Source organism: Babylonia areolata, chromosome 4 (genome assembly GCF_041734735.1).
Source record: "Babylonia areolata isolate BAREFJ2019XMU chromosome 4, ASM4173473v1, whole genome shotgun sequence".
Taxonomy (NCBI): domain Eukaryota; kingdom Metazoa; phylum Mollusca; class Gastropoda; order Neogastropoda; family Buccinidae; genus Babylonia; species Babylonia areolata.
In genome coordinates, this window is record NC_134879.1 from 31980461 (window position 1) to 31990460 (window position 10000).

The 10000-nt window shown below is 40.5% G+C and overlaps 1 protein-coding gene across 4 annotated transcripts in view; it reads left to right on the forward strand.

Annotated features, from left to right (window-relative positions):
- The window catches only part of LOC143281074 (tyrosine-protein kinase receptor-like), a 347133-nt gene that overhangs the window by 43035 nt on the left and 294098 nt on the right, over positions 1-10000 (forward strand). The window contains exon 2 of one of the 4 annotated variants that reach the window (XM_076586005.1): positions 4793-5492. The exons of 2 other annotated variants lie outside the window; for them this stretch is intronic. The gene's annotated coding sequence lies outside the window, so the exon portion shown is untranslated. Of the gene's footprint in view, positions 1-4792; positions 5493-6953; positions 7002-10000 lie in introns of all 4 variants that reach the window. One more of the 4 variants, XM_076586004.1, reaches the window with a different exon arrangement.

Consider the following 10000-nt stretch of genomic DNA (forward strand, 5'->3'; position numbering starts at 1 on the left):
ACAGAACAAAACACTGCAAACGAATCGCTGGATGAAAGATTGAATGATCGACAGATTGATTCAGTTGTGAAATGACTGACCGATCGACTGACCGAATGAAAGAAACGTGTTAACCCCTTGACCGATGAACCCTGGTGAACATGAAAATTCAGCGCGGTTACTATTTCTGTTTTTGTGTGTGACGTTTTGTGATACTTGTCGATGATGTCATTGATTCTTGTCGATCTTGTCGATGATGTCATTGATCCTTGTCGATCTTGTCGATGATGTCATTGATTCTTGTCGATCTTGTCGATGATGTCATTGATTCTTGTTGATCAGAAGTGACCCAAAGCCAAGGAGGAAGAAGTAGAAATAACAATAACAGTGACTGACATCCTGACCTGATGAACAGTCTCGCCGGCAGCTGTCAAGGGGTCAAGTCAATACATCGACGACGACGACGATTCAACGACCGCATGCGCATTGGAGCATTTCAGCATGACGCTAAAAAAAAAAAGATTCAGTTGCCAGTTGCATTGCTATGTTCTGTTTGATAGTTACACGTGACTAAATGCCTACGTTGACTGAACTACGCCATTGGTCAGTTCCATACTACACACAGTTAGTAGCGGGTTACGACCATACTGGGCTCTTCCGTCCGAGCAATGCAACTAGCTCCTGGTCCCCCATCCATCCTTCGTGTGTAGGAAAGGGGGAGGGGGGTCATCAGTACATACGCACACACGCACGCACGCACACTCAAACACACACAAACACACACACGCACGCACGCACACAGCTGTCGCACCCGGCCCGGCCCGGCCCGCCCCCCCTCCCCCACCTGAGTTGAGTGCAGTCATGCGTGACGGAGTGTATGTTATTATTTTGGGAAAGAGAGCCACAAGTATCATGTAAGAAAACATAAACGGGGGAATGAGTTGATATGGAGGTTATGTCAGCTAAAGCATCAAGACTTTGTTGTCGCATCAGGTGCAGCCAGCATCAGTTTGTTAGAGAGACTAACAGAGTCCTTTGCGCATTATATTAAGAGAGAGAGGGAGGGAGAGAGAGAGAGAGAGAGAGAGAGAGAGAGAGAGGGAGGGGGGGAGAAAGAGAGAGAGGGAGCAGAAAAAAGAAAGCGAGACAGAGAGAGGGAGACAGACACACATGCACAGTGAGAGAGAGAGAGAGAGAGAGAGAGAGAGAGAGATGCTCTGTGCCGAAGAAAAAAGTGAGTTAAACGGAGAAATAAGTGTGTTTATGTGTCTGCGTGCTTGTGTGCGTGCGTGCGTGCGTGCGTGTGTGTGTGTGTGTGTGTGTGACATCAGTGCGTGCGTCTGACTGTATGTTAAAGTTCGCGAGCTCGCGCACACCCACGCACGTGCACGTACCCCCCTCTTCTTCATAATCCTTTTTTTTTTTTTCGTTATTCGCATTCATTCCGCTAACGCAGTGCCCATGCATTATGCAGTGCTTCGCTTATGGTTCCGGTTGGCCGGTCCGAGAGGCCGACAGTAGAAATGAACGAAGACCCACCGACCTTTTCGACACGTAGACCTATAAATCGTCAAAACAGCGCTTCAGCTTTAACCAGTTCCAGATTGCAGGAAACCGATCCTTTCTGGAGGGAGAGGAAACAAATAACAATGACGATGACAATGGCTGTGGTGTGTTTCCGATAAAACTGACAAATGACGTCGGCAATGACAAATGTTTATTCCAGGTAGAGCACAAATGATATGGACAAGGACGATGACAATGATTGTGCTTTGTTTCCGGGAAAACTGACAAATGACGTCGGCAATGACAAATGTTAATTCCAGGTTGAGTGACAAATGATATTGACAATGACAATGGCTGTGCTGTGTTTCCGATAAAACTGACAAATGACGTCGGCAACGACAAATGTTAATTCCAGGAAGAGTGACAAATGATATTGACAATGACAATAACGAACGCTATTTGTCAATTCCTGGATGTGTGACTCCCCTCCGTTCCCACTTCCAACCTCCGATTTTCGAACCAAATGACGGTTTCCCAAGCTGTTAAGTCCGTTCCAGAACTCTAGAGCTCGATTTCTCGAACTTGATTATCTCTGAACTGTGATTATGATTCCAGCAACTCCTGATGTTCATTCAATGAACTCTTGGTGTAGATTCCATGAACATGATTCCGTAGATTTTTCTTCTGCTTTCAATACTTTCCAACCACATCTGATGGCACTGAAGCTTCTTTCCCTTCATGTGATTTCAAAGCTCGACCTATGGATAATCAACTTCCTGGTTCAGAGAACTCAGTCAGTTCGTTTCCATCAGCTCTTTCCTCTTTTGAAAACAGCTTCAGCTGGTGGCCCCCAAGGAACAGTTCTGTCACCTGTCCTGTTCAGATTATACACCAATGACTGCACTGGTACATAAACAACACCCTCGATTACATATCGGATGACTCTGCCCTTGAAGATCTCTTAACTCTGACACTGTCTATTTTTTAACAAGTTGAGATATTTTCCTCTTAGTGTAAGAACACCAATTCAGATTTAAATGTTGAACCAAACCCCCCCCCACAAAAACAACAACAAAACAAAACAAAACAAAACAAAAAAACAACCCCGAAAGAAATGGTTACTGATTTCAGGAAAAGTCTGACCCCTGTCCATCACCCCTTAATCAACGGCACAAAATTCGAAAGGGTTAGCGAATACAAGTACCTGGGAACAACTCATTTTTACACCCAACAACAATCACATCCAAAAGAAATAGCAGTCTCGCATCTACCGCTTACACAAGCTCAGAAACATTCAGGCCAGTCCTAAAAATTACCGCTTCTTCATTGAATCAGTTTTCGTTTATCTGCTTACCGAAGTTTAAAATGAAGAACAAGAACATATTGAGTAAAATTGTAAATGTGTCCAGCAAGATAGTCGGTGTCAAACAAGAAGCTGTACAGATGATGGATGAAACAAAAATCAACACCGCTCATAAGCGATGACAGCCATACACTCTCAAAATACTACGAACTTTTACCTTCGGGTAAATGCTACCGATTTCCCGAACTGAAAACTCAGAACCCACAACAGTTTTATACCCCAGTCAGTTCAGTTCTTAAATAATTGATCACTCTTAATGCAGAACTATTTTTATGGTTAGTCCGTGCGCGCTTGTGTTTGTGTCGGGTGCGTGCGTGCTTGTGTACGTGCGTGCTTGTGTACATATGTGCGCTTGCATGCTTGCTTGTGTGTGTGTGTGTGTGTGTGTGTGTGTGTGTGTGTGTGTGTGTGTAGTTGTCTATCATTCTGCCTGTCAGTGTCTGTGTTTGCATGCCTGTGTGTGCATGCCTGTGTGTGCATGCTTGCGTGCGTGCATGTGTGTGTGTACGTTTGTGTGTGTGCATTTGTTTGTGTGTCCATGTGTGTGTGTGCGTGCGTGTACATGCGAGAGAGAGAGAGAGAGAGAGAGAGAGAGAGAGAGAGAGAGAGAGAGAGAGTGTGTGTGTCTGTCTGTCTCTGTGTGTTCGACTTTTATGTTTCATTGTATTATTTTGTTTAATTCAAAAGACGCATTCAGTTATCGTTTGCATTATGTATAAACAGCGGTCTCACTTATCCACAGACTTGTGTCGCATGGTTGCGCGAAACGTTTCTGACACACCGCACTCCCGTGTTGCCTTCATCCGATATTTATATCGTCAAGCTGAAAATGTATTCATCAATGTGCAAAGTGAATGCGCAATATGATTGAAAATGCACTGTTGTAGCTTGTGCCTTTCAATCAGATCTAGTCGAAATCTAGCTTTGTCCAGTTTAGTATAGTGTAATGTAGTGTTGTGTGGTATTGTATTGTATTATGTCAATATATATTGTATTTTGTTAATCACAACTCACTTTTCAAGTGAATAATTATGTGTGATTCCTTGTTGTGTGACACATGTCACATATATGTTTGCTTAATGTTTTTTTTTTTCTTTAATTGCGGCTTGTCTACTAATGTTTTTTTTCGTGTGTGTGTGTTGAGTTATCACTCTTCAGGTTTGTAACTGGTGTGATTTCTATTTGTAAGACAATACAGTTCTTCTAAACGTCTCTTCTCTTCTCCTTCTCGTTCTCTTTCTTATCTCATCTGACCTGACCTTACTTAGCCTTACCTTACCATACCATACCTTTAACTTACCTGACCTTACTTAGCCTTACCTTACCATACCGTATCTTAAACTTACCTGACCTTACTTAACGTCACCATGCCATACTTTAACTTACCTTACTTAACCTTACCTTACCATGCCATACCTTTAACTTACCTGACCTTACTTTACCTGACCTTACCATACCATACCTTTAACTTACCTGACCTTACTTAACCTTACCTTACCTTACCATACTTTAACTTACCTCACTTAACCTTACCTTACCATATCTTTAACTTACCTGATCTTACTTTACCTTACCTTACCATACCATACTTTGACTTACCTTACCTTACCATGCCTTTAATTTACCTTACCTTACTTAACCTTACCTTACCTTACCGTAGTTTAACTTACCTTACCTTACTTAACTTTACCTTACCACACCTTTAACTTAACTGACCTTACTTTACCTTACCTTACCATACCATACCATACTTTAACTTACCTTACCTTACCATACCTTTTACTTACCTTACCTTACCTTACGATACTTTAATTTACCTTACCTTACTTAACCTTACCTTACCATACCTTTAACTTACCTTACCTTACCTCTTTTCATCTCAGCTTGCCTAACCTTACCTTATCTTATTTTCAAATTCTGATCTTTAAAAAAATTTTCCAACAGAAACTTCCCACGAAGACTAATTTGAGCCAACAACTTGCCACGCAAGAGTTGTGTCTCAGCGAAAACACCGAAACACCATATGGAGACCGGCTGGTATGAAGTCGCAATGGACAGAAGGGGTTTAAGGTTCGAATCTCTGGCAACCTTACCACAGCTTCACCCAAGTCGTGTTGGAAAACACAACAACGCGAGTTCACCCCGGCGATGAAAGCAACGCGTCGGTGCTTTACGTCATTGAATGGGACGTAAAACCTCACGTGATCACTCAACAGGACTGGAAAGTTTTGGTGACCTCAGCAGGATGTAAAAAATTGTGTTGACCTCAACAAGACGTAAAAAATTATAGTGACTTCAACTAGACATTAATGGAATGGCAAGCTCAACGAAGACGTAATTGTTGTGGCGACCTCAACAAGAAGATGAAGATTGCGGTGGACTTCAGCTTGTCATGAACACAAAGTAGACGACGTAAATAAATGTTGCTGAGAACTGAAAAAAAACCAACAAACCACACACATAAACTGTGTCATCTCAACAATATTAAAAACGTATCGAACTCAGCACTAGCAAAAAGCTGAGGTGACTGGCAATATAACCTTTGCTGGACTAAACGACTTGAACAAACTGGTGGTAAGGTCTTCAGCAACCCTCGCATGAATCTCGACATGAATCACTACCAAGTCAACAAGACGTGAACCCGGTGAGAAACCTAAAAAAATTCAATTCAATTCAATTCAATCAATTCAAAATACTTGTCTGTTTCAACCCAAACAGAAAATTCTCTTTAGGCTTACTTAAAAAAAAAAAATCAAAGAGAAAGAACAAACAACTGACACATCCTTCACTGATCACCATGCACACATGAATTATTATGTAAAAAGAAAAACATGTGGGTAAGATACTATTACATTATGATTTAGAGTGAAACAGCAATGCTATTTTGAATGCACTGAATTGAAAACACCCAAAGCCCAATGTCCTGACTATGGATGAAGCTTTGTGGAGTGATTGCCTTCAGGTAACGCGTCCACGTCGGAAGCGAGAGAATCTGAGCGCACTGGTTCAAATCCCGGCACAGTCGCCAGTATTTTTTTCCCCTCCACTACACCTTGAGTGGTGGTCTGGACGCTAGTCGTTCGGATGAGACGATAAACCGAGGTCCCGTGTGCAGCATGCACTTAGCGCACGTAAACGAACCAACGGCAGCATAAGGGTTGTCTCTGGCAAAATTCTATAGAAAAATCTATTTCGATTGGAAAACGAATAAAAAAAACCACAACTGCAGGCAGGAAAAATACAAAAAAAAAAAAAAAAAAAAAAAAAAGGGTGGCGCTCTCAGTGTATCGACGCGTTCTCCCTGGGGAGAGCAGCCCGAATTTCACACAGAGAAATCTGTTGTGACAAAAACAGTAATACAAATAATACAAAATCTCAGCAGGAGAGAACAGCTGTGTCGACCTCCGCGTGCCATTAAAGCCGCATGTGCAATTCGAACACCAGGGTTTGAAACTATTGCTAAAAGCTGGTGAGATTTTTAAAATTTTATTTATTTATTTATTTTTTTAAGAAAGCTGTCAGACACACATGGAAAGCTCCACAGGGTAATCTGGAGTATTTGGTGAGTGCTTTACGACACAACTTTGAATGACAAGCTTCTCGAAACATTTGAAGCCTTTGACAACAATGCTTTGTTAACGGTCTTGTTGAATGGGTTCTAAGTACAGTTTGTGAAAGTCGACTGCAGTAATCCCAACATAATGGTGCTTTAGAAAAAGTCACGTTTTCCGGTTACAGTTTCTCGTGCGCGTTTCCTCTCAACAGAAAATGCTTGTGGGAGGAATGAGCCCTGGAAGGTTTCTCTTCACATCAGTGAAATTCCCCACAAAAGCCAGACGCCAGGAAAAGCAAAAACAAAAACATTTTCTCTCAAGCTTTCCGGGTATTAACATTTGAAGTGAGAAAAAAAAAAAAATTGCACCGCGGATATTATTCCACAATTAATCTATTGTTCCGAAAAATGTGTTCCGTGGATAATGTTCCACAGTGATTGATAGATCGTTCCCGTATCTTCGTTTAAACTTTCGCAACATCAGAACAGGAGAATTCTGGATTCTTCGTTGTATTTTCCTTTCTGAAACGATCGTGTTACGTTTGTTCCCAGGTGTCGATATCCACAAGTTTGCTGAAAACGAGAGCCGAGAAGGCGAAAGTGAGTGTGTTTCTGTGTTTTGTATCTTTTAGGTTTTTGTTGTCTCTATATCCGAGTTGTTCGCTGCTGAAACCGAGTTCCGTATTAAAAATGTTCTATTCGACATGCGTGGACGAAAATGTAGGGTTACAACACCAATGATAACTTTGACATACTGCCCGTATCGTTGATGCTATTAATTATCCTGATGTAGCTAAGTATTCGTTTCATTTGAAGAAACAAAAGAGGACCGAAATTACCTGAAGCAGAAATATCTTTTTTTTTCTTTGACTATGGTTATTTGCCTGTTTTGCAACAATTATATTTGAAGATTGGAATTCATTATATATACCACCCCACCCCCCGAGTTACGTTTGATTCACAGGCACACAGTCACGTTTTCTGTGATGTCGTGGCAAATCCTCACGTGGTCAATCATATATTAAGGTTGCTGTTGACTTTTTGTATCTTCTACAAATCAAGCAGACGGAGAACACACTAATGGACTAAACAGCAGCAACAGCAACAATAAAACGCTTGTTTGTATGTTTTCTTTTCAAAAGACATGCCATGGGCATACATACTTTTTGTTGTTGTTGTAATTTCACGGTAATCTTTTCGTTATACAACATATGTATAACGATCACTGCTAACAGTTACTAATATACACTCTGAAGACCTTGTACTGCCCAGCTCTCCCTAGAGTTTCTTATCACGCCTGAAAATATCGTGACTGGCTATGTATCTGGCAGACTCAAATTGGGGGTGGTGGTGTTTATTCAGACTGAGATAAACTGTGCAGATCCCAACCATCATCAACCCTTTTCGAACAATTACCTCAATGCCTGCAGCAAAAACCCTCTCTCTGAACACCCACACAATTTGTTTTCATAACTGCCGGTATAATGACATTGCCAAAAATCAAAGTAAAAGGATCAGGCAGTGAAAACGTTTCGCATCCCGCTGTTAATTGATGATAGATACAAAAAATACATTCGCTTTATCCTATCGAAATAGATTTCTTTGAAGCTTAAAAAACATTTTTCTTTTCTTTTGCAGTTGAACGATTTGTTGTGGCATTAACCCTTCATTTGAGGCAAGACCTGTTTGAGGAAAAAAGGGGAAAAAAAGAGAAAAAATAGAAACAACAACAACAAAAACAAAATAACAACAACAACAACAACAACAACAACAAAACAACAACAACAACAACAAAAACAAAACAACAACAGCAGCAACAAACAAACAAACAAAAAATGCACTTACACACAAAACAAACAAACAAACAAAACAACAAAAACAAACAAACAAAAAACAGAAAACAAACAAACAAACAGAAAACAAACAAACAAACAAAACAAAAAAAAAAAAAACACACAAAAAAACCCAAACAAAAAAAACGAAACTGCCGCAATTCTGAGAAGCAGCTGGCAAGTGCCAGATGACTGAAGCCAACTGGCTGCATAGAGTGTGAGCAGCTGTTGGTGTCCAGTCATCTTCAGCATCAAAGAGTCGCGTTCCACACCTGTTTCAAGTTTTAATCATCCTTTAGTCACGTTCCACACTAGTTTCAAGTTCTAATCATCCTTTAGTCGCGTTCCACACTAGTTTCAAATTTTAATTATTCTTTTGTCGCGTTCCACACTAGTTTCAATTTTTAATTATTCTTTAGTCGCGTTCCACACTAGCTTCAAATTTTAATCATTCTTTAGTCGCGCTCCACAAATGTTTCAAGTTCTAATCATCCTTTAGTCGCGTTCCACACTAGTTTCAAATCTTAATCATTCTTTAGTCGCGCTCCACAAATGTTTCAAGTTCTAATCATCCTTTAGTCGCGTTCCACACTAGTGTCAATTTTCAATCATCCTTAGTCGCGTTCCACACGTTTCAAGTTTTAATTATCCCTTAGTCGCATTCCACACAAGTTTCAAGTTCTAATCATCCTCTAGTCACGTTCCACACTAGTTTAAAGTTTCAATCATCCTCTAGTCACGTTCCACACTAGTATAAAGTTTCAATCATCCTCTAGTCACGTTCCACACTAGTTTAAAGTTTCAATCATCCTCTAGTCGCGTTCCACACTAGTTTCAAGTTTCAATCATCCTCTAGTCGCGTTCCACACTAGTTTCAAGTTTCAATCATCCTCTAGTCGCGTTCCACACTAGTTTAAATTTCCAATCATCCTTTCACTCCTGTTGGATTTTGGAGGACTACGACAAAATAATGACGTCATGCCCAGAATAAACATCTCCACATACACAACAACAGGCACATAGAAACTGAGAAAACACAAACGTCTTTTGACCCAGAGAGAGTATCTAGACAACGTTTGCAAATTTAATAAACTTGCTTACAGCTAAAATGACTTTTTGCCCCTTTTCAGCACATTGCAGAAAAAAAATAATAACCGATTTCGGAGACAAACATTTTCTCGGCACACATCTTTTTCGCAGTTGATCATATTTGGGACAGTCCATTATAAAATGGGAATCATCCTCAATTACAAACATGTTACAAACCTTACATAACTGTAACTCTCGTGGCATGCCATTGCGTTTCCCTATTTCTGTTTACAACTTATGAAAACTACTTCGAAATTTGAAGTAGCTTATAACGTAATTATCAGGCGCTTGACAAACGCACTTTTCTCTACCCTTATTACCTTTTGAAATATCGATAGAACAAACATTCATTACTCGCCTCTAGAGTGTGTCTCCGTAAATTTTGAAAAAAAAAAGTATTTCAACGCTATGCTAACACTTTCGCAGGACTTCCTCTCTAAGAAGGGTTGAACATCCCAAACAGTCATAGTCTGTTCTATTGAACACACACACACACACACACACACACACACACACACTGTGGAACAAGTTCAAAGCGTTTGGAACGTGACTTTTTTTACGGTGACAAAAAACAACAAGACAACAACAACAACAAAACAACAACACAGAACGTGCTATTACACGTGAAACACGGAAGAGAAGGTGGTGGTTGTCAAAAACAACGCATCCATAGCAGCT